Source organism: Triturus cristatus, chromosome 1_2 (genome assembly GCF_964204655.1).
Source record: "Triturus cristatus chromosome 1_2, aTriCri1.1, whole genome shotgun sequence".
NCBI classification, from domain to species: Eukaryota; Metazoa; Chordata; class Amphibia; order Caudata; family Salamandridae; genus Triturus; species Triturus cristatus.
In genome coordinates, this window is record NC_140580.1 from 280,497,846 (window position 1) to 280,523,051 (window position 25,206).

At 46.0% G+C, this 25,206-nt stretch overlaps 1 protein-coding gene across 2 annotated transcripts in view; it reads left to right on the plus strand.

Moving 5' to 3' along the window:
• LOC146867161 (polyunsaturated fatty acid 5-lipoxygenase-like) overlaps window positions 1–25,206 on the plus strand; it is a 1,030,548-nt gene that overhangs the window by 67,688 nt on the left and 937,654 nt on the right. For both annotated transcript variants that reach the window (XM_085603716.1, XM_085603717.1), the window contains exon 2: window positions 18,267–18,336. The gene's annotated coding sequence lies outside the window, so the exon portion shown is untranslated. The remainder of the gene's footprint in view (window positions 1–18,266; window positions 18,337–25,206) is intronic.

A 25,206-nucleotide genomic window follows, 5' to 3' on the forward strand; every position in this document is an offset into this window, starting at 1 on the left:
CTAAGAACCAGATTCGTGCTGAAACCTATCTGCGAAGGGGCTAACCCTGTCCAGATACCAACAGTTTTAGATTTCTTAAAAAAATCCCACAATATTGTAGAGTCCATCCCCAGGATAAGCGTTGGGCTAATCTCAGTAGAGTTCCCAGAGGAGAGCCACCCGAAGGTCAAACCAGGCGCACAGACAAAACTGACTTTAAAACTAGCGAAAAACAATGTGAAATTGACAGATAATGCTGGCCTAATTGTCCTTCAGCCCCCCTCAGCGGTCAACGACCCAGTGTTTGCGGATTTGGGCACATCACTCCAGACCTCTCCAACAGCAATGGAAGAGATCAAGCTATCACCAACTCACAATATTCCACAAGGACACTCTATGAATAGCAACACCTCATCAGTATTAATGCATGAATCCCTTTTTGAATCATCATTGACCCCTCAAACCTCAGTACAAAAGGAACTCATTCAGTCTTCACAAACACCTCGTCAAAAAGGAACCAATCCAAACAGAACCTGTTGCTAATGCGATAGTATTTTTTTTAAACGGGCCTTCACTATAAAGTCATTGTAAACACCACCGCATGTGATTACCCAAATAATATTGATCTGGAAGCCAGGAGGGCTCTATTGCTACCCAATGAACCTGCACCCCCACTGGCCGTACTAGACAAGACAGTACCATGTAGCTGGGGTATCAAGAACTACGCTTCCTGGGACACCTTTACCCCCCTCAATGAAAATGATATCAAAAAGGTCCTTCGGAGTATCAACCCATCTAATCACTTCAGTGACCCGTTACCACCTACCATCTTCAAAGTAATTAAGGATGAAATCTCCCCCTTCTGGACAAAGATCGTCAATGCGTCTCAGTCACAAGGCACGATCTCAGAATGCCTAAAAGAAGCTCAGGTAACACCTATATTTTAAAAAAACACAGCCGACAGTACAGACCTTCACAACTTCCGACCTATCTCCAGCATCCCCACTCTAGCCAAACTCCTTGAAAAATGCGTCCAGTCACAACTATGTGCACACATCGAAAATTTCCATCTCCTGGACCAACACCAATCTGGCTTTCATAGTGGGCACAGCACTGAATCGGCTCTCACCCACGTGATGGATGACATCCTAATACTGCTTGATCGAAATTAATCCTGCCTCCTTATCTTACTTGACCTTTCCTCCGCATTTGACACTGTCAATCATGACAACCTCCTATTCATTCTGGAACATAGGATAGGCCTTTCTGGTCAGGTACTGCATTGGTTCTTGTTCCTGCAACCATTAGCTAATGTTCTAAAATCCTTGGCGATTCGCTTCCATAGGTATCCAGACAACACCCAACTCTATCTGAAAATCTCCTCCCCAGATAACATCACTTCACTCAACTCCACCCTACCGACTACCCAAAACTGGTTAACTGCAAACCACCTCCTGCTAAACACCTCCAAAACAGAATTCCTCCTCATTTCTCCCCTGAAACATACTCCGAACATTGACTTATGGATGAACCAACTCACCACCTTGAACTGCTCCCCCTACATTATCAACTCAGCTAAATCTCTAGGAATTACCCTTGACAAGCATCTGAAGATGAAGACTCACATTAGCAACGTGTGCAAGGGAGCTAACCACCTTCTGAGAACACTCAGTAATCTCAAACTTTCCTACCTCAAGCAGATTTCAAGCAAGTGGTCCAAGCGCTTGTTTTGCCGAGACTTGACTATGGCTGTGCTATGCTATGTGGCCTCCCCAAATATACTTTGGCCCCCCTAAAGGCTTCTCTGAACGCTGCGGCCAGATTGATCATGGGCACCAAGCGAAATGCACACATCTCCCCGGTTTTAAAATCGCTAAACTGGCTACCCTACGAAGCTAGAATTCAACTGAAGATTACCTGCCTATCACACAAAGCCCTCTACTTCAAAACCACCATCTACCTTGCACAAAAACTATAACTATCAGGGGGGGGATAGACTGTCTAGGAGTGCTCATTCCCTCCTCTTGAAACCACAGATCTTCCGCAAAAAGAGAACATGCCAACGAGCCTTCTCTGGCACTGCTCCTAAAATTTGGAACTCTCTTCCACCGGAAATTCAGAGAATCTCCTCCAAGGCTGCATTAAAACTGGAAGCAAAAAGATTCTTCATGAACAAGTTCTTACCTTAACATGAGGGGCAATTTTTAGCTCTAAGCACATCGGACATACTATAGTATTGGTTTTTATTCTTGTATATGATCATTATTTTTGTTTTGGTTATTATTCCTGTACATGATTATTGAATTTTCTCCCCTTAAGTCATTATGCTCCATCGTCTAGCCCATTCTTCGTTCACCCAGGTGTATAAATGATCTTTTTAGATGTGCAACATTTGATTCAATGCCTATTAGACTCCCCATTTGACTCATGTTTTGATTATTGTTTTGATACTGGTTATTATTCCTGTATATGATCATTGTACGTACCCCCCTTATGTCTCTATGCTCCATCGCATAGCCCATTCCTACTCGTTCACTCAGGTTTATAAATGAGCGGTTATGTGTGTACTATTTGATTCAATACCTATTAGATTCCCCATGTTAGACTCATGTTTTGATTTGTTACCTTTGCTTCAAATTGTAAAGCGCTTTGATATCCTTTGGGATCAAGTTTGTGCTATATAAAACTTTATAAATAAAATATGAAACAGAATTGTTGGATGTCCTTGCGGGACAGGCCTCTGTACCTGCACTTAATTACCATTCATACAAACTATATATTCAAATGGATCTTTTGAATGTGCGGGTGTCATACATCTCAGGCATCGGGTGTCTGGAGAACTTGAACAACTTGATAAAAAGAGCACAGGAGAACCAAAAAAAACAGATCAAACTCAATTTCATGCTTAGGCTCCTGAACTTGAGGACCTATGATTGACAAATGAATCGATCTCCCTGAGATGCAAACAACAGTAATAGAGAACTTGAAAATGCAGGGGACCTACACGCAGCGACCAAGTACTGACTCAAACGAACCAGTCCGAGATAGTCAACTGACTAGCAGTGAGGCTCCATGGAGATCAGGTCTAGGATTTGACCAGGAACCCTTGAGAAAAACAGGCACTAGAGGCACGCCTAGTCATTCAGCCATCATTGAGGACCCATAAAATAAATCATCAGGTTCTGATTCACCCTCCCCGAGCGGGGCACAGGCGGGCTTTGAGCTACCGAATTCACCAAGCGGTGGCCCTGTGACTTTGGTACACGTATCACTAGGGATCATCAGACCTATTAGTACAAATGTTCTTACGAAAAGGGAAAGAAAACGAACAGCGGAAAGCCAGAAAAGGAACCCTCGGATGGGCTCTTTTCTAAGACAATCGTTGAAGGAAAAAAAAAACATTCCTACCATTGAAGAAAAAAAAAATCATGCCCATCTTTAACTTCAAGGAGATGAAATTGAAGACAACGATAGCATCCTCCAACCCCTCAAGTGGTATACATGACTTCACCATGGAGCCTGAAAATGTAGATTCCACGCTGCTGATAATAAAACCCATAATGATCACAGCGGGCGAAGGCAACGATGTAACGATGATTAGACTTATCGTGTATGCTACTCAGACTGAAAGCTCTGACGAGTCTGTGGGTCCAGAGAACAAGTCTCGTTACAACCCTACCCTGTGTCAGGAGACCGCCCAGAGAAAAAACACAAAAGTGGAGCATAATGATGCAATCGTTTTACCCATTTATAATCCATGCAATAACAAGTGCGCCACAAGGAGAGTAGCCTACTTTCTACACAGCCATCCAATACAGTCAAACTATCACATGAGAAAACATCCTATGAGTTTCCTGCAGTAGCCAGACCGACATAATCCCCCAATTCAGGGAATAAAAAACTATTATTCTACCCAGAATACAAGTCAAAAAGCTTAGACGATGTCTTAAACCACTAAAACTTTCTAAAACTCTTAAAATCCGTTCAGCAGTTAGCTCACATGGCCTCAGTCGACATTATTTGTATCGAATTTCCTAAGCCCCGTAGTGCCCAACAATCAAACATAAGTAACATGGTCTCTGTCAGCTGTACCACAGAAAGGTTGGTGCAAAAAGAGATATTAAGAGAGTGGGGAATTAAATTAACCCCAATACCGGGAGAACGCATATCCAGCAGAGTTAAGCAGCCGGGAGGCAGGCAACAGCAAGAACAACAATTGCATTTTCTCAAAAACAAAATGGCTGCTCAATCAACTTTGAAAAGTTCAAGTGGGAAAATGGAAGCACCCTGGTTCAATGACAGCATAAAACCCTTAACCATTACTGTTACCCATTGTACAATTCCATCAACACGCTCAACTCAGCGAGGGCTGTTCATGTAGATCTTTTCAACCTTAGCTTTAAAAGTCACTGAAATTCTGTCTGAAGAGACTGGAGGTTATCAGTTCAAATGGAACACTGGTCCCTATCTGAGCCTTCAAATTTGATCATTCATAATGTATATATTAATCCGCAGTACAGGCACAAAAAGGAGATATTGCATAGGCTGCAAAGTACAATTATCATGCTCAAAGCAAATTACAACAATCCACGTATATTAACAACTGGTGATTTCAATATTAATTTATTTGCCTCAATAGTTGAAGATGAGATTAAAGCGCAAAAGGAACTGCAGTTGGGAAACCCACATGAATTTACTCCAAGTCCAAAGATACGCGATAAGCTTGGGGAAGTAATAAAGAGTACTTGAGAGCATGCTGAACTTAGAGTCCTCAATGGGAGATTCAAAGATGATCAACCCCCTTCTCACAGATTCCTTACTCCAGAAGCTCAATCTACCATCGACTTCATAATCGCAAGCCAGTCACTACTTAAGTATGAAGCTTGCTTCGTCATAATGCCACAACCTGAAACCAATCACTTTTTTCAATACCTGGAGCTCTCAATAGGGACTACGATTCAGCAAAAAGCAACCAGTCTATTGGCGGTTCCACTTACTGTCAATCTGAAAAAATTACACCAGAAGGGCTTGCCCCACGTGGACGCTGACAATGGCTGTGCGGCTACGTATAAAGAACTGCAACAAACATCGAGCAGCCTAGTACAGGTATGGGAAACATTTACACTCAAACCTGTGGCTCTACAACCTGCAGAGACACACAAAGGTCACGCTATACTTCACAAACCTAGACAAAAGCACTAATTTAATTTCCTTAGAGATTATCTAAAAGGGAATTGAACACAGAACTAAGGTGATCAAATCAAAACGTCCAGAACCCAGCCCAATTGGAAAAATCAAACAGCTTTGACTAAAGTATAGAAGGGTCATTTGAACTCAAAAAAGACAGTATCTGGACGACTTCTGGGGGAAGTTATTCTCCGCTAGCAATGAGAGGAACCCTAAGGAATTCTGACAAATTGTAAATGGCCCGGACAAGGACACAGTAGCAGCAAACAATGCAAGCATTACCAAGAACTACTGGGTCAGCTACTACTCCACTGCCCTACATAGCGAGGGAACAGGGGAATCTCCCTTGATGCCCTCCAAGGGAGCAGCCAATGCCAATCATACTGAGACACTGTGGAATCTTTAACCCTACTAGATGTGAAAGCGGGCCACGAGTTCAGCACAACTGAAGTAGAGCAGATGATACAAAAGGGCCTGGCAAACGGTGCCCCTGGCCCAAAAGGGCTTGCCTCTTCATTGTTCAAAGATAACATCCATCATTGAGTGGGCTACTTGACCCCAGTTTTTGATAATGCACTAGCGTGCAATCAAATTCTGGACTCCTGGCGTGGATCAATCTATCACCCAATTTTAAAGAGAGGAGATCAAGAATTTCCTGCTAATTATCGACCAATTTCTCTTTTGGATATGGAAGGGAAGCATTTTGCCAGCTTGCTTCTCAAAATCAAAGAGCTGTTGCCCTGGACATCTGAGCAGGAGATTGTTCCACTAAATACTACAGGCTTCCGGAAAGGTATGGGCATCTTGTCCAACTTGAGGGACCTGTCGTAATTAATTGATAAAACTTTGATTATTCCTGCCTTGCTCAACCTATGCTTTATCAACTTGAAGTCTGATTTCGACCTGTTCCCTAGAAACATCCTATGGGAAAAACTGTCACGTATGGGCATACCGCCAACTATATTAAAATTAATTATTCTATTACATACCAATACTTGGTTGTGCGTCACAATTAGAGATGGCAGTACAGTCTCTAGAAAGATCTATACTAACACTGGACTGAAACAAGGCTGCGAGTTAGCACCACTGTTTTTAGGTCTCGCCTAGCGCTGCTTAGGCAAAAGACCTTTAGCGATCGCTTCGGTTTTTGTCTTAAAAACGTGCACGCGTTCTATTGCCTTCAATGGCAACACGTGCACGTTTGGCAACTCCCTTGCAGGAGCGAGTGTTGACACCATATGTTTGTAATTAACTTGCAAACATATGGTGCCCCTGCTCGCTCCCGCAAGGGAAACAGGCGTAGGCCCCCTCCTGTCTTCCCTCCCCCTGCTGCCTCTCGGCTCTTAGGGCCTGGCTGAGTGCAGGTTGGGCAGACATTCGCAATGAGGTGTCTGCAGGGTGCTGGCGGCGAGCCTTCATGACGTGCTGTGTACCCAAGGAGAAGGGTGCGGGGAGAGGGGTATGATGTCAGCTTCACCACGAGGGCCGCCGTGTGAGTTCAGCAGTGCTGACCTACCAAGACTTCCTCTTTCCTCAAAGCCAGGTGGAACTGATGTCATGTGTGCAGCTGTGCCTGACCGTGAAGCACCTCTGTTATTCCAGTGCTGCTGGACACACACAGCTCTGACAGTCCTGTCCTCAGTTTCTTCTATTCCGTTACTAAGACAGGCATGCACTTCACCCAGTGCACTTCAGTTCTGACGTACTACGCCCTTGCTCTTCCAGTACTGATAACCACACACAAATATATGCCAGTGAATTGAACGTACCAAAAGCTCCATGTCACACGGATGTCGTGCAAACAGTTGTTTCAGGCTGGTCAGTTCAGGTGGATGAACCAGGACTACAACTTCCAGAATGCCCCATTATTAATCAATAGCACAGGAAAGGAACACGGCGTCCTTGGTGACTTAGGGCCTTATGTAGGTAGCCCAACATTTACCACTTCATAAATACCGAATTTTACCGATTCGGTATTTATGAAGTGGTAAATGCTATGTAGGTAATCAGTCGGTAAAAATTACCGAATCGGAATTGGTCGGTAATTTTGAATCGGTATTTACCGATTCGGTAATGGTAACTGGCTTCCCATTGATTCCTATGGGCCAGGAGGCCCATAGGAATCAATGGGAAGCCAGTTACCATTACCGAATCGGTAAATACCGATTCGGTAATGGGGGGAGCACAATCAAGGGTGGCAGGGTGTCACAGTGACACCCTGTTGCACCCCTGATTCCTGCATGTGTGCACATGTGGCACACATACATGCCCTGAGGGCATGTATGTCTGCCACATCGCACACTTCTAAGTGCCAAAAAATGCTTTTTCTAAGCCATTCGTCATTTACCACCAACTTTTAGTTGGTGGTAAATAACGAATCCACACAACACCCACACACTCCCCCTACATCTCATTTCAGGATTCGGTATTTACCGAATCGGTAAAATTACCGAATCGGTAATTTTACCGATTCGGTAAATTACCGAATCCTGAAATGTCCCCCCTACATACCAAAAGCCTGAATACCGGTCGGTAACGTTACCGACCGGTATTAGGCTACCTACATATGGCCCTTAGTCATCTGGTAACTTTACTATAAACTTTGTTCTAAGAATTTGCTCGCCGTTTCCTGTCAGACAGTCTCCCCCATGCATTTCGGCATTTGTCAGGGACTGGGGGGAGGCACCGGCCTTAGCATTCTTATTCCCAGGTTGCGGGGGTCCTGTCTGTGGCTAAGTGATGGCCTTAGTCCCCCCACCGTGCCTAAAGTCACTTGTCAAGGCCCGTGACTTCATTTCCGTGTGAAGGGGGTGATGTCACGGGGAAGCACAGAGAAAGCCACTGATGAGCTAGAGTACCTTGGGCATTCCAATGAGCTGTTAGCCCTCCCCTTCTTTTTGGCCAGTGTACAGCACGTGACGCGTTCTCTAAACAGAAGCTGCAGTTAGGCACGTCAGGGGGAGGGGGCGCGCGGTGTCATGAACATTGCATTTGAGGGACATTAATCCAGTGCTCGCAGATAAGGTATCCGTTGGGGGGGGGGGATACCAAAATGACCACACTCCTTATGCCCCTTAGCCGAATAATTGTGTAGTGCCTCATTCCACCATAAACCAACAATAACATCCACCATGTGTTGTGAAGCAGAGTTTGCTGTAGTACCCATAGCACGTTCAGTTTCAGCTTCCACTGAGACATTTCTCTTTTCTGTGTGCTTGGGTAAGAAAGAGTATGTTCTCATGCTGCTGTGTTTGTCACAGCAGGGGGTTCTGTTCTCTTGGTTCCTAAAGGGTAGGTGAACTGTGTCTCACAGTCGGCCTCTTGTCTTCCCGTTACTGCAGGGTGGTCCCTGCCGTTTCCTTTCTCATCTGTACTCCATTTATTCCTTGACTGCCATGTGCATCCGATCCTTGTTAACCCCGTTTATCATGTCACTTTGTATTTGCATAAACAGTCTGTGGAAGACATTTCCCATTTTGCGTAAACAAAAATACATGACGTTGGACATCCTCCATTTTGCATAAACAAACCACCTCACAATGGTACAGGCTCCATTTCGAGTAAACCTAAGTTATGGGGTTGCCCCTTTTTCACCCACAAGGAGAGATGGTAAATATCCTGCGAGGTGAACATACTTACTCATCGGGAATATTGGCACAAGAAGATGTTGAGGTATGTGACTGAAAATAGCTGTCGGAGTAGTGCTGCTCTTCTCATAGGCTGGCCCACATTCCTTTCCCAGTGTCATGCAGAAGACCACCTTTTCTTTTTCCGTCATTCATTTCGTCCTGGTTCAGGTCAGCTCCACTGTCTTCTGATTCTCAGCTGTGGACAGATGTTGTGGCACTGGTGACGGTTCGAAATATTATACAATGTTCAAAAACCCATATGCTGCAGGTAGATCCTATAGGAACAATTTATAACTGTTAAACTACAATTTCTTACTTGGTAACAAAGTATTCACCCTTTCTAAGTGTCACCCCGCAGAATAAATGTCTGTTCTTGTTTGAATGGTTGGTTGAAAAAATCCTACCTAGAATTTGATTCTGGGTAGACGTTCTAGGCCTCATTCATACTTATGGTTACCATGTGACTACCTCAACATGGGCACAGTATTCAAGCTTTGTACTTCCATCTTATAAATATTTGCTATCTACAACATTAGCTCTTGTTTGTAGATAACCATCAAATCATGAGCTCACCCTCTCCCAATATCTTGTCATCCCTTAGTCACCCTTTTGGGGGATTATTGTGGGAAATCCCTAGAGCTCAAGCGCTGGCTGAGGATCACTTCTGATCCACTGTGCAGGCCACAGGTGTGAATCCGGAGGGCTAGTGCAAAAAGCAGTTAGTCTCAAAGACTAAACTCGGGCCCACTCCTAAAGAACATTTGCAAGTTAATATATCCTTTTTCAATTCTCCAACCTGACAGACTGAACATAATCTCCACCCAGATGACACTCAATTTATACTCTCGCTCACTGAGGACCCGCTAACGCCAAAACCAGCTTCTGCAACTCCATGACCAACATAGCTAATTGGATGGGGGACAACTGCCTCAAACTCAGCTCTGACAAAAAAGAAGTAGTGATCTTCAGGAAGACCACCTCTGTATGGGACCACCGCTGGTAGCTGGCAGAACTCGGACCAACACCCACACCAATAGTCCGTGCATGCAACCTCTGTATCATCCTCAAAAGCCAACTGACCATAAAACGACAAGTCAACGCAGGGGCCTCCTCCTGCTTCTACACCCTCTGCATGCTCCACATAATTTTCAGATGGATCCCAATCAGCACCAGAAAGATCATCACACAGGCCCTCGTCACCAGCTCTCAAATACGGCTATACCCTCTCTGCTGGAATTTCCACCCAGCACCTCAGAACATTACAGACCATACAGAACACCACAGCCAGACTCATCCTGGGTCTCCCCAAATGGACCCACATCACCCCCCTCCCCACCTCATAAACCTTCACTGGCTCCACATCCAGAAGAGATGCCAGTTCAAGATCCCCACTCATGCATACAAAGCCATACACAATTCTACATCAACCATCAACAACGTTCACCTGCCCGCCAAGACAGCTATGCTCAACCTCACTCACCCTCACACGCCCCCTCATCCGCCGCAGCAGTGGCAGCTCCTTCTCCTACATCATTGCCAAGTCTTGGAACGACCTGCTCCTCCACCTCCATGCGGCACCTTCCCTGGCGGACTTCAGAAAGAAACTTAAGACCTGGCTCTTCGACAGAGACACAGCACCCACAGCACTAAGTGTGACGTGTGCTCTATACAAATGTTGATTGAGTGATTCTTTTACTTCAACTCCAGTAACAGTAACTCTTAAAAAACCTTTTGGAATGAGCGAACGAAAGGGTAAACAAAAACCTTTCCTTTGACAACAAGCATTGGCATATCCAATAGGTCTCGCCTTTGGGAACTTATATAAGTGTTTAGCCATGCAACAGTTGATGTTGTTGCAGGAAGGATATTCTGCTGCATAGCTAAATACTTATAAGGCCCCAAAGGCCAGACCTATTGGCTATGCCAATGCTTGTTTAGCATGTCCTTGGCAGGCTTGGCCTCAGCACTAGCCAACACAAATGTACATCCCACAAAGTTGTGTGGTAGCTTGTTCCTAGTCTTGTTTTATGCAGACGGTGTTCTCCTAATAAGAAAGATCAGATCGGTTTAGAGCCCTTGTTGAACACCTTACCCAGTTACTCCATAGATAACAAGCTAATAGTAAATCTGCGCAAACCTAAAATCTTGATCATGGGGAATAAAATAGACAAACATAGATCCTGGTACTTAAATGGCAGCGAAGAACGAATGGAAGTAGAATATAAGTCCCTGGGCTTGCAGATTGATAATCAAGGCTCTTTTGTATCCCACTAGAGATTTATGAAAAATAAGCCTGTGTCCCTTCTGCTTTTTACTCACTATCCAAACAACTTGCCCCACACTGACCTCACTTAGCCCTAAGAGGGAGAGAGGAGAAACTGCTTGACACTTTAAGCATCATGATTAATCAGACAGAGGGCGTTTCACCTCCAACAACACTCCTTCCCGGAAGATAAGTCAAGCAATTGATTGATCGCAAAGGGGCGCTCTTGAAATTGTGTTTCAAACTCCGACGTCATGTTAGATCATTTGCCAAGGTTAGAAATCGAGAATGCCGGAGACAAAATGCCAGCAAAGCGCTATTTACATGCGTCATTAGTCTACTTGCAGGTCGTAGGGCTGTGGAATACAAATACTCCAGTCACATTTGCTCTTTTGAAAAAACTGCTCTCTAAGAACATTGCTTCACTGTTGCTTCTGGAAAACAAGCATGACCTGTCACGTTTTGTGCCTACGCCTGCAGAGTGATTAACAGCTCCCTAGTCCGGTCCTGCCAGTGCTCCCAAGGAACTCCCTTTGGAAACACCAGAAAGCACGAACCTTTTCTATAGCATTTCGGAGAACTGCCTATCGCGGAGCTGCTGCCCACCTCTCTGGCACTGTAGGATGTGTTACCACTCCAAGTCCAGCAGTGGCAGCAGCAAAACGTGTCTGCGTAACACAATTCCGTTGGGATTGTGACCTGCCGGTGTTACGACACGTTGCAATAGCAATAAACCAAGTCACGAACATTCTCCTGAGCGTTCGATTTGTCAAATTTATAAACTTTGTTGAAAAACGGCTGCCAAAAATGTTTGTATATTAATCTTTTTAGAACACTCATTGTTTTAAACCTTATGCTACTTAAATTTGCTTTTAACAGAATCGTTTTATGCAATTTTTTTAATGAACTAGCATAAACAAAAATACATTTGTAAAGATTACAAAACATAAGTAAGGCCCTAGGAAATAAAGAAATGGTGGGCAGGTGCACGATATGGTGGGCACCTAGGCAAACTATGACACAACATTCACCCATTTATGGAGAATATCTAAACAATGCCCAAGAGAGAGGCTAAACATGTGTACATTAAAACTTGGTGAAAGTGAGGCCTGTTAGAAACATAACATACATAGATGTTTCAGTCAACCAAAAATCATATATGAATCTCAGCCAGCAGCACATAAACTTGATTCTATTGTTGCTTTCTTATTTCAATTTTAATCACATATTTTTAATACATTGTTCAATATCACAAAATATCTCCGCCTTATATTTTTTATTTTCACAAATCATTGTTGGTATTATGTGTGTAAGTCGTGCTTAGTGCTTGGGACAGACCTCACAGAAGTCTAGAATCCCTCTCACCAACCTAAGCCCAAGCAGCACACGTCCACTGGTCACCTAAACCAGAGATGTTTTAAGGCATGGGCAAAGTGGGCTCTGGCCCAGGGCCCCAGGCTTTCAGGGGCCCCCTGATAGAACAGTCTCTGTTCGCCACACAGTCCTGCCTGATAACCTTCAATGATTTTTAAACACAGATTGTTTTAAATACAATGTTCCTTTAATTTATTTTTGTGTTTGAGTTTATTACAGACATTTTGCAGAGAAATGTTGTGTTTATGTTTCATGCAACATCCCGAAACGTTTCTTTTAGATCAAAACAAGACCTCACATATGAGAAATGGGCAGGTGTCACAGAGATTATTTGCAGTAATACTAGTGAGCTGCTGCTGTGTTACAATATTGGAAACACATGTCACTATCCCTAAATATTAGATGTAAACACATTTAGAATTTGTAAGAGTGTACCTGTGCACTGTCAGTGACCTGGCCAAAGAAGGCATGAAAGAGCTGACACTGGATTATAAATTCAAAGCTGTTCCAAACAGCGGCCCCTAAAATATGTTAGACCCAGGGACCCCAAAATTCTTAAGAGGAACAGAACAATGAGAAGCTGGCAAGAGAGCATATTTCCACATCACAGTGAAAAGATTCTGCATGGCTCGCCCACCATGAAGACTGGTTAAATCAAATCATGTCAAATATATGGTTATTCGATTCAATCACAACTATAAAAAAATCACATAATACAATACATATAATAAAATAAAAAACTTTAAAATGATAAATATTATGCTTAAATATTAAAACATTCTGTGAAACACAAATCTTGCTGATTCATACATAGGACCATTGGGCAGACTTTGAAGATTTCCCCATATTTTAATGGTAACCCAAAAAAACAATACAATCTATGTTGCAATAAAAGTAGATAAGCATTTGTAAAAAGAACTGGAAGTCCATATCTAATGACTGAAAATACTTCACAATAGCTCTTTTTAGGTCTGTCCGCCTCAAGTTTAACCCACTTTGCAATCCAGAGAAGCATGGGCTCAATCTTTATCACATCCTCTATATTTGGTTTCACCACCATCTTATGGCATATGAAAACAGAACATGACTGTGGGACTGACAACAATATCCTTAGGAAGTGAGTTTCCATCCTCTGAATTAACAAGCATTGGAAATGCAATAGGTCTCGCATTTCTTGAAGTTAGAGCTATTGGCATTGTAAATGGCAATGTCTTTTACTACCAAGGGAGGAGAGAGGGAGCAGTGGGGGTGGACTGCCGAAATGCTCTCTTAGACTGTGATTGGCCAAAAGTTAACCAAAGAAGCAGAGAGTATTTGCAAAATAAATAAGTCAGTATCAGTTGGGGGTGTATCTATTACTTGTAATGTGACTACGAGAGGGCATATTGGTAGAATCGGGCTTGTGCTGTTCCTAGGCACTATTGCAATATGTTACACATTGGACCATGAATGCTGGATGAAGAGACTGATGGAGTCGGGGCGCTAATAAAGGAGGGCATGACACCACTGGCTCTGCAGCACCGTCGCCTGCGATGCCTGGAAGCCTTGGACTAAACTACGGCAGCCCCAACCTTCACAGTGATGCTTGTATCCATTAACGTAGAGCAGAATAGCAGATTGTTTTGTTGACAAAGGCAGGGGAGGGCCAAATTATGCAGCAGGATTGAGTAAATTAGGAGGCAAGAAAAAAAATTAAGCTTCATAGTGTGGCACATTTTGTAATCGTATTTTGTCCTTTTTATATTTGTTAATCACTGCCTGGTCATTGGTTGCACCTACCTCAAAAGTATTTAGTACCAATTTAAATAGCAGATTGTCTTGTTGACAAAGGCCATAAATTAATCAAACAGACATTCAGGTAAACACACACACAGACACATGTGAACAGAAACAGAAAAGCATGCAGATACATAAAAAGACATAAACACAAGCCTACACATTGTCAACCAGATGCAGGACATCTTGCAGCAGCCTAATTAAGCCTGCAGAGGAGGCCATAATGGAATGGGAACTGACTAATATACATATAGTGAAAAAAGATAATGTTTATGAAAAACAGACAAGCGCTTTCGCTTTAGTAAACTATAGCTACTTCTAGGTATACCTTGAAAGAGGACGCTCATACAGGCACTCAAGTGGTGTTGCTGCGGAAACAGATCTTGAGCGCAAACTTCACTCATGCTGACCAGTGACGTAATGAAACTTGAGGGGGCCCCCCTGCAAAGTACATGGAGGGGCCCTATTCCGGACATACTCAGGAGCTCTCAGGCCAGTGTACTTCACTGAGGGGAGTCCCTGGAGCTCGAGGCAGTGGCGTAGGAAGGAGGGTGCGGTAGGCGCCGGCCGTGCCGGGTGTCATCACCGAGGGGGGTGACAAAATGGCAAAAATATGTGTTTTAAATACATATGTTTGCCATTTTGTCAAGCCGGGGGTGACAAGAAATGTTCTGCACTGGGTACCACCTGACCTTGCTACGCCACTGGCTCGAGGCCCCCGTACTGCGGGGCTGCAGGGGCTTTTATCACGCTACTTGTACTGACAGAGTATGTGAAGTCAAGAGGTATCGAGTAATGATGCCATGTGGCAGCTGAGTATTTGAACTTCGGTTACAATACTCTGGAGGTTTGGGAAGTTTAGCCACTGAAGTGATAGCATTAAAGGACAAAAGATTACAGCGAACTCCTCCCATCCGCTGCTCACGTCTCCAAGTGTTCACACAAAAATTCGAAATTGACTTTTTTTGCAGTTGTATATAACGCTAACTCGCCCGAAGGTATTGGATTGCTTTACATGATCACCAGTTACATTACACAAAGGACTTATGATAATAGTGAGAAATCTTGTGGTAAATTAAGTTATTAGTCTAACTTTACAATTTAAATGTTTTGCCATGCCTGCTTTGTGTCTGCGCTCTACAAAAGAAATGTTGCATTTCTTTCATTTAAATCAAATATTGATGTTGAAAGTTGGAAAATTTACAAAAGATTTTAATAAGTACAAGTGTATTGCTACTAAAGATATGAACTCACCTTTACTATTTCTGAGCTGCAGTGTCTGGCCCTGCTCTGCTCCACTGGGTACACAACAGAGATCTTCGCCAATGTGAATGATAACAGCCCTCCTCGATCTAGGCAGCCTCTGCTACTTCTTCTCATGCTTATGAGAAGTGGAGGGCAGACATTTAAGAACAGGGCAAACGCCAGGCAGCGAGAGTTAGCGGGACTCGGAAGACATGGCGGCCAACATATACCGGAGGAATGTGGGGGACGATGTAAGAGAGCAGAAAGCGACTGTCGCGCTGCACTGACAGCAGCAGTGATAGGAGCAGAAGTGCAGCAGGAGGCTGCCATTTTGAAAAGTGGGAAAAATGAAGGAAAAACTCAATGCAAATCATAAACTTTGTGATTAGAGGTGCGCTGTGCAAAACAAAAAAATGGTGCTGTCTCCATACTTAACCCCTTCGATGCGTGTGACGGAGCGGTTCCGTCATGCGCGTCGGTTGCGATGTGCGGATGACGGAACCGCTCCGTCACGGCTCCGCCCGCGCATGAACCCTTCAGCACAGCGCGGTAATCCGCGCCGCGCTGAAGGGGTTAAAGATAAAGCGTGGCATGCCACGCTGGAAGTGCTCCGTGTCAGACTACATTAAAGCATGCCATGTCACGCTAGAAGTGCTCCGTATCAAAGTAAGGGAGTGAGCTCTCGAGGCAAACAAACAAGAAAATAGTGCCACAAATGAACATATATTAAATAAGCATTGGCCGTGCGGCCGCCTAAATGACATCGCCGCGTGGCCCGCGAAAGTGAAAGTGATCGCGGACGCCATCAAGCACGGCGGAGTAAGACACATGGCGGCTGCGCGCGTGCACGCTCACGTGCACGCAAGCTTTAGGCCACAGGCAGCACTTGGAAAACCTGCATACAAAATGTCTCGGCCAGACCAGCGCATGCGCTGGATCAGGCGAGACCTAAAAAGAGTTGGAATAACCCCACAACCAAGGTGCGTACGACACCACAAGATACACTTGGCCATACATAATTTTAACATCTGTTGCAAAGGTTTATGACCCAGCTTGACCAAAAATCTAAAAACAGTTTCAATTGCTCTAATAAATTCTTGGTTTCTAACCTTGTTCATGTTACTACATGTTTAAGATTTATCCAGTGCGATCCCCAGATAATTAAAACTGGTGTCTGAACTCCGCCTAATACCCACAATAAATGATTCTCTGGTTTACAGATGTTTGGGCCACATATCATACTGTAAAATGTGGACAAATTGGTTGATAACCCCAAAGTATTCATAAACAAATTAAAAGAATAAAGTAAGTGTTGCAGCCCATTTACAGTCCTGAGTCATCAGTATATAGCAGTACAGGAATTGGTCTCCTGACGATTTGGAGGAAATCACCACCTTGTTGCAGAAAAAACGTCTCTAGTTGCTTTATGTAGAGTGAAAAAAATAAAAGGCGCCAACATGCACCCGTGGCGCACATCATGGTTTATACAAAAAGGATCAGTGAGTTCCCCATTTGGACCATAACGGACCCTAGCAGACACATCCCTATGCATTTCCCTCAATAAGTTAACCAACTGCTCCTCCACCCCCATCTTGAGCATCAATGCCCACAACTTAGATCTATCCACATGGTCAAATACAGAGCTGAGATCCAAAAATGCAAGATAGATGGGAAACTTATTCGCATGGACATATTTAATTACTATCAAGTGGAGATTTAGGGATACTGTACCGACCCCATGTTTGAACCCATGCTGAATGTCTGAAAAAATTCTTCTATCTTCCACCCAAGCCTCTAGTCTATACAGCAAAACTCTCACCAGTATCTTTACTTAAGAGTCCAGAAGGGAGATTGGACAATAACAGGTTTGATCATTCCTTGTTCCCTTATTAAAGATGGTTATTATAATCTCCCTGAACCATAAGCTAGGCGAGCCATATGTGATTGCCGCCCTAAACACATTTGTAAGTAATGGCGCTCACTGTTGAATTTTTCCCCTAAATATATCCATGAGACCCTATCAGGGCCTGGTGCCTTATTACTGAGGCTCCTCTATATTGTACATTTCATGTCAAAAGTCTCTTTTTAGGCTTATTTTCATCATCTTCTTATACCCAATAGGGCTGCTTACTCCATCAGTCGGCAAGCTTGAGGAGTAGACAGTCTTGAAGTGATTAACCTTGCTTTCAGGTGGGATCAAGTTCTTCCCTTTTGAGCATGTGTTCTGCAATAAACGGGCGCATTTATCACCTTCCAAAAACTCTGCTGCTGATCTCTTGTATACTCGCTATCATCAAAGCCTCCCATGCTTCATCTCTACAGTCCCGTTTTTTATGAGCCAGGTCAGCTTTATATGCTTTCCTGCAAGACTGTACTTATAGTTGTAAACACACAAATGCCTAAACTACTTTTGTTTCATGTTCTGACCTGTTTGGGGCACAAAGAGTAGGGCAGATCAAATTAACTCTCCCCGAGATTCAAAAGAAGTAATAATATCTAGGGGTCGAATCATCCACATGGCATTTCATTCCAGGATCATCTATACAGTTAAAAATTGTGCCCAAGACAATGGATTGATCAATTTTCACCATTTGTTTTTGTCAATCCTTTTTTCTTAGAAAATTCTTAGCAGGCTCCACTTTTCTGAGGGGATTTACGCAATTATCCTTGATTAAAATACCATTGTCACCCTGCAGAAGAGCCGGTCAAGAAGGGGCTCACTGCATTGAATAATTTCTTGGTATGCACTTTTTATTAGTATTACAGGAAATCACATTGATTGATTGTCTCTCTTGTGTTCTTCTTTCCCACAGGGTCTTCCACTTCAGTCCCTTAGGTGATACTCGGTCGCCGTCGTCCCTCGGACAGAAGGAAAAGGCTCAGGTAAGTGTTTTTGTTTTATGGTTTAGTCAATGGAGGAAGTGAGGGATAAATAATAGCTATGTATAAATGTGAAGGGAGGGGTAGAGGTTGGAGTAACCAAAAGAAAAATAGTAGCCGATAATTGCTGCATTGTCTTTCTTTTACGTCTCACTTATTTCCTTTTCCCTGGGTCCCTTTCACCCCTCCGCCTTCCCTCCCGTCCCTCTCTGACTCAGCCCTTTTCCAAAAGCCCCGTAGATGCCTACACACCTGGAAGAGCCACGTCCCTCCGGGGCCATGGCGTGGTGACTCCGCGTCCTTCAGTGAAGTCTGGTCTCCTTCTGCTTCGACTTTCCCTCCTCCGCCGGGTTCGAGTGTTCCGCTCGCCAATGAGCTGTGACCTCCCCTGGGCTTCAGTTCTCTCTCTCGGAAGGCTGTTGGGTCTTCTCCGTCTTTCAGGTCTTTCCCGCTGGTTTCCCCGCCTCGCGTTCCCGTGCTGCTTGTAGCTGGACCCCCGCTGCGCCTTCTTGAAGTGTGTATCCTCTGACGACCGTCCTCAGCTCCAGCTTAAAGGGGCCGCTTGTCGATTCCCCTCTCTCCACTTCTTGCTGACAGCAAAGCGGACAACTGGGAAAAGGCTCAGGTAAGTGTTTTTGTTTTTTGGTTTAGTCAATGGAGGATGTGAGGGAGAAATAATAGCTATGTATAAATGTGAATGGAGGGGTAGAGGTTGGAGTAACCAAAGGAAAAAGAGTACCTGATTATTGCTGCTCTTGTCTTACTTTTCCATCTCACTTATTTCCTTTTCCCTGGGTCCCTTTTACCCCTCCGCCTTCCCTCCCATCCTTCTCTGACTCAGCCCCTTTCCAAAAGCTCCCAAAGACACACACGCACCTGGAAGAGCCACGTCCCTCCGGGGCCGTGGCATGGTGACTCCGTGTCCTTCAGTGAGGTCTGGTCTCCTTCTGCTTCAGCTTTCCCTCCTCCACCGGGTTCGGGTGTTCCGCTCGCCAATGAGCAGTGACCTCCCCTGGGCTCTAGTTCTCTCTCTCGGAAGGCTGTTGGGTCTTCTCCATCTTTCCGGTCTTCCCCGCCGGTTTCTCCGCCTCGTGTTCCCGTGCTGCGTGTAGCTGGATCAACTACTGACCAACCCAACGCGCTCTCCACCCCGCCTTCTTGAAGCGTGTATCCTCTGACATCCGTCCTCAGCTCCTTGCTTAAAGGGGCCGTCTGCCGATTACCTTCTCTCCACTTCTTGCTGACAGCAAAGCGGCCAACTGGTAAAAGGGGACTGTGAATATAGGAGGGGAGAAATATATGAAGGGATGACATCGCACTCCTTATCCTCTATCCCATCGTCTACTACAGGGGCTACCTGACACACCCCAACCCCAGAAGTTTCCCATTCAGGGAAATGAGGGATGCGTGAAAGAAAGTCAGCATTGCTGTTATCAGACCCTTTTCTATGATGGACCTCAAATGAGTAGGGTTGCAAAGCCAAAAACCACCTGAGGACATGGGGTTATTCCCTTTGTTACGACTCATCCACAAGAGGGGGGCGTGATCAGTATACAGGACAAAAGGAGATCCTTCCAGGTAATAGCGTAACTTCTCTACAGCCCATGTTATAGCTAAGCACTCTTTCTCAACTGTAGAATATTTATTTTGCCTTGTGTGGCGGGGTATCGGTGACAGAGTCGGCAACCAGACCAGGATGGTGTAAGAAAGGCTTTATTTTATACAACACTCTCTTTTGGCGGGATGTCCGTCGTAAGATTACAGAAGAGGAAGAGTCCGGCTTGCTCCGTCTTGGGGACTCCAGACTGAGAGGGGGGTCGTATTTCACCGTCTGGATCTCCCCTGTCTTTGCTACTTCTTCCGGGTCTCGTCACGGCTCCGGAGCGGTCGAACAATGATCCCCACGTGGGACGGCACAAAGAAAAAGGAGAAAGAAACCAAGGATTAGGACGGTCGTCCTGCACTCTATCAAAAGGGGCCGTGAGTGAGGGAAACCGAGAGCTCAGGTGATTCTATTGCTTCCTTAGTGTAAGCGGGTGCCAGTGCTCAGTGAAGGGAGGGGGTTGCAGGACCAAGCAATATATACAACCAATATCTCGGTACGGGCTCTCACAGGGGCGGCGGTGTCCTTCTTCCCACCCAGCCCGCTACCCGTCCCCGTACCTGTTCGATCCACGCTCCTCCCCTGAGAACGTGGCCGGGCGGCTCGAGGAGTCGTTGGCCTCCTGGCTTGTTGGGGTCTTCTCCAGTCGTCCTCTCTTTGAGCGCGTCGATCTCTCCTCCTGTCCACTCCTCACGGTTCTTCTTTCGCCTCCACTCCAACTCTCCTTCCACCTCCAGGGAAACGCCGTTCTTCTCCTTCCGGGATTCCGCTATCTTTGTACAACCCACCAATGTGACGTCAGCAGGGGGAGGAGTTTTGTCGTGCTGAAAGGCTGAGTTAAAGGAACCTCGTTCCGTTTCTTGAGTCCAGTCTTGTGATTGATACGGGTACCACTCGTCCGTCGTGCAGGGTACCTCCGGCCGCTGTAGGGGAAGAGAAGGGGGCAAAAGATCGCCTTTTGAACAATGGTTCCATGAAGCCGCTGGTGACTCGGGTATGTCCTCCGCCTCGTCACACTCCTCCCCCCCTGGCTTCTCCCAATCGGGGAGAGGGAAGACCCTGGACAAATAGTCGGCGTTCCCGTTGTCTTTCCCCTTCCTATGTTGCACCGAAAAGGCATATGGCTGTAAGGAGAGGAACCAGCGTAGAATCCGGGGATTCTGGCTCCTATTGTTATACATCCATTGAAGAGGGGCATGATCTGTGTATAGAATGAACGGTTTGCTTTCTAAATAATACTGTAACTTGTCCACCGCCCACTTTATGGCTAGGCATTCTCGTTCTATTGTAGGGTACTTGGCCTCCCTTGGGAATAGCTTACGGCTGATGAACAGTACCGGGTGTTCCAAGCCGTCCTCCTCCTCCTGCGAAAAGACCGCCCCTATACCCAGATCGGATGCATCAGTGGCGAGGATAAAGGGTTTGGAAAAATTGGGCGATAACAAGACCGGCTGAGTGGTGATAGTGTTTTTCAGTTCCGCAAACGCTTTCAAAGCATCTGGGCTGGGATGTAGAAGGTCACGGGGTCTCACTCCCTTGCGAAGAAGATCGGTAAGGGGGCAGCTATGTCGGCAAATCGGGGGATAAACCTACGGTAGTACCCTATAAGCCCTAGGAACGCTCTCAGGTCTCTTTTGGAGCTAGGAAAAGGAGCCCCCTCAATGGCCCGTACTTTGGTGTTTTGGGGGGTGATGGTACCGTCCCCTAATACGAAACCCAAGTAATTCACCCGGTGGAATGCTGCTCGGGACTTCTTGGCATTTATATGCAGGCCCGCTTGCTGTAAAGCGGTGAGGATTGTCTGTAAGTGTGTCAAGTGCTCTTCCCAGGTGTTGCTGTATATGACGATGTCATCCAGGTACGCCGAACTGAATGTGGGATATGGTTGCAAAATAGTGTTCATGAGGCGCTGGAATGTGGCAGGTGCCCCGTGAAGACCGAAGGGGAGCACCGTAAATTCGAACAACCCTTCATCTGTTATAAAGGCCGTTTTCTTTCGGTCTGTTTCTCTGAGGGGCACCTGCCAGTACCCCTTGGTGAGATCCAGTGTAGTGATAAACGCCGCTTCTCCAAGTTTTTCTATTAACTCGTCTACCCGAGGAATAGGGTAGACGTCGAACGAGGAGATGGCGTTCAGGGCTCTAAAGTCCATACAAAACCGCCTTGATCCATCCGGTTTAGGGACCATTACTATAGGTGATGCCCAGTCGCTTTTTGAGGGTCGGATAACTCCGAGTCGCAGCATGTCTCTTACTTCCCTTTTTATGGCGTCTCGTTGAGCTGCCGGAATTCTGTAGGGTTTTTGCTTTACCCTTTTCCCGGGATGGGTTTCGATGTTATGCTCCACTAACGTCGTTTTCCCGGGTAGATCCGAGAAGATCTCCCCGAACGGGAGTAACATCTTGCTCAGGTCTCTTTTACGCTGTTCCGAGACGTCGTTGATGAGCAACTCATTTAACGTTGAACGCTCTTTGTGGGGGGTGGGTATGAGTAAGTTCATGCCTTTTGGAGGGGGTCCTATCCACTTCATTAGCAGGTTTATGTGATACATCTGTACTTTGTTCGCAGACATCTTTAGTATGTACGTGGTGTCGCCTACCGTGTCCACGACCTCGTAGGGACCCTTCCACTCATTCTTGCCTTTGCTGGCGCTGGGAGGAAGTAGGAGTAAGGCCCAATCCCCTACTTTTAATCTTCAAAGCTTTGTCCCACGGTCGTAGTATTTCTTTTGCTTCACCCTCTGTTGTTCCAGGTTAGAATACGCTAGGGTTCGTAACCTCCCGAGTTTGGACCTGAGCTGCTGGGTATATTCGAGTAGTGACTTCTGCTCTTGTTCCCCTTCGGTTTCCCAGGCGTCTTTGGTCATTTCTAGTAAGGACCTCGGGTGTCGCCCATACAATAGTTCGAAGGCCGAACACCCCAAACTGCTCTGCTTCTGGGCCCTCAACACATACAAAGCCAATGGCAGCAGTCGATCCCATTCGGAACCTTCGTCAGAGAGCATCTTTTTTAAGGTGGTTTTTAAAGTCTGGTTGTACCTCTCGACGAGACCATCAGTTTGTGGGTGATAGACTGAGGTCCGCAGGTGACGTATGTCCAGTGTTTTGCATACTTCCTTCATCAATTTGGACGTGAATGGGGTGCCTTGGTCGGTTAGAACCTCTTTTGGAAAACCGACCCTGGAAAAAAGCTCAACGAACTTCTCGGCGATGTGAGCCGTCGTCAGAGTCCTCAAAGGGAAAGCCTCGATGAATCGTGTCGCGTAGTCGACTATTACGAGTGCATATACGTGGCCCCTCGAGGACTTTGGCAGCGGTCCTATTAAGTCCATACCCACTCTTTCAAATGGACGTCCGACGGCGGGTAGGGGTTGTAGCGGCGCTGCAGGGGGTCGGTGTACATTCTGTCTTTGGCAAATCTCGCACTTTGTGCAGTAATCTTGAACATCCTTATATATCCCTGGCCAGTTACTAAAAATACCGTAGGAAACTGTCGGTAGTTTTTTCTTTCCCGCTGTGTCCGGCGGTGAGGTGGGTATGGGCAAAGAAGAGCACTTGTTCGCGGAAAGACACAGGTACCAACAACTGGGGGTTCCCTCCCTCTGCCCCCTCCGGATACAGCAGTTCTTTTGTTATAATGAATCTGGGGTATTTTTTTGACTTCTGATTTTGGGATACATGGGCGCTCTCCCAGGCGTTAAACAGTGTGGAGTCATTGGCCTGCGCAAAACGGAAACTACTGTCTAGAACCCAAGGCTCAGGAGACAGGAGAGCAGCCACTGTCTCGGGGCCAGTCGACGGGGGGGGGAGTCATTGACCATTTAAACAAGGACATAAACCCCGGATTATCCACCCCCAGGATCACATCCTCGGGTAGGGAATCCACCACCCCACCTTCACTGTACACGGGTCCTTATCAAGGGGTGTCATGGTTACCTGTGCAAGAGGGTAGGGTCTAACATCCCCGTGTACACATCGGATGTGAACCACTGCGCCCTGGACGTATTAATTGGGGAGGACTAGCCTTCTCTGTACTACAGATTGCCTGCACCCCGAATCTAATAGGGCCTTTACTATCAAACCGTTCATTCTTAGACTCACATAAACGGAGGTCCCCATTTCGGCTGAATACAGTACAGTTCTGGGGAGATAGCCAACCTCCATGGGTTCTTCGGTTGATCTTTTCCTGGGACACAGTCGGGCAATGTGACCCCATTCTCCGCATTCAAAACACTGGGGCCCCCGGGTAGGAGGCCCATCTATCCTCACAGGCCTGGGTCGGGGAGGTTCAGGCATCGGCTTCGGTTTTCTTTCTATTTTGAGGGGGGTCTGTCCTTTTGAGCCTTTCTCACCATCCCATCCCAATGTCTTGGGTTGTGCTCTAGCGTAATTCGCTGCCATTTCGATGGCTTGGTCCAGTGAAAGTCCAGGGTGCTGTTTCAGCCATCTCTGGGAGGCATACGGCAAGGCCTCCATAAACTGCTCCAAGTAGATTTTTGTCATCACCTCCTCCTTGGTGCTGGAGGCCGGCCTTAGCCATTTGTCTGCGGCCATCTTAAGTCGAAAGAACAGGGTTTTGGGGTTCTCGCCTGGTGTGCCTCGTTCCCTCCTGAACCTGAGGCGATAGGCCTCACCATCGAGGCCAAGGTGCTCCAAAATGACCTCTTTGATGGTCTGATAGGGTGCATTTCCTGTAGGGTTAGCCACCTGGTAGGCGAACTGTGCCTCCCCTGATAACAGCGGGGCCAAAAAATAAGGCCACTTCTCTTCAGGCCACCCCAGCGCTCTTGCGGCCCTCTCAAAATTCATTAAGATGACGTTGGGATCTTCCCCTTACATGTACTTCTGCAAGGCTATCCCTGACGGATTAGGAACGGGTAGCGGCCGATTCTCCAAGGGTGTGGTGATGGTCGCAACCGGGCCGGCCTTCTGCAGACTCTCCATGTGTGCCGTGATGGTGTTCTGAAAAAGATCCCGGTCGGCTTGAGCCAACGTCATCTGTCTCTGCACTGCCCATTCCAACTTCTCTTGTCCCTTTATGAGGTGTTGGATGAGGGCGTCCATCTCTTTCGTACAGACGGACTGTGATGACAATCCCACTTCTGACACCAGTTGTGGCGGAGTGACAGAGTCGGCAACCAGACCAGGATGGTGTAAGGAAGGCTTTATTTTATACAACACTCTCTTTTGGCGGGATGTCCGTCGTGAGATTACAGAAGAGGAAGAGTCCGGCTTGCTCCGTCTTGGGGACTCCAGACTGAGAGGGGGGTC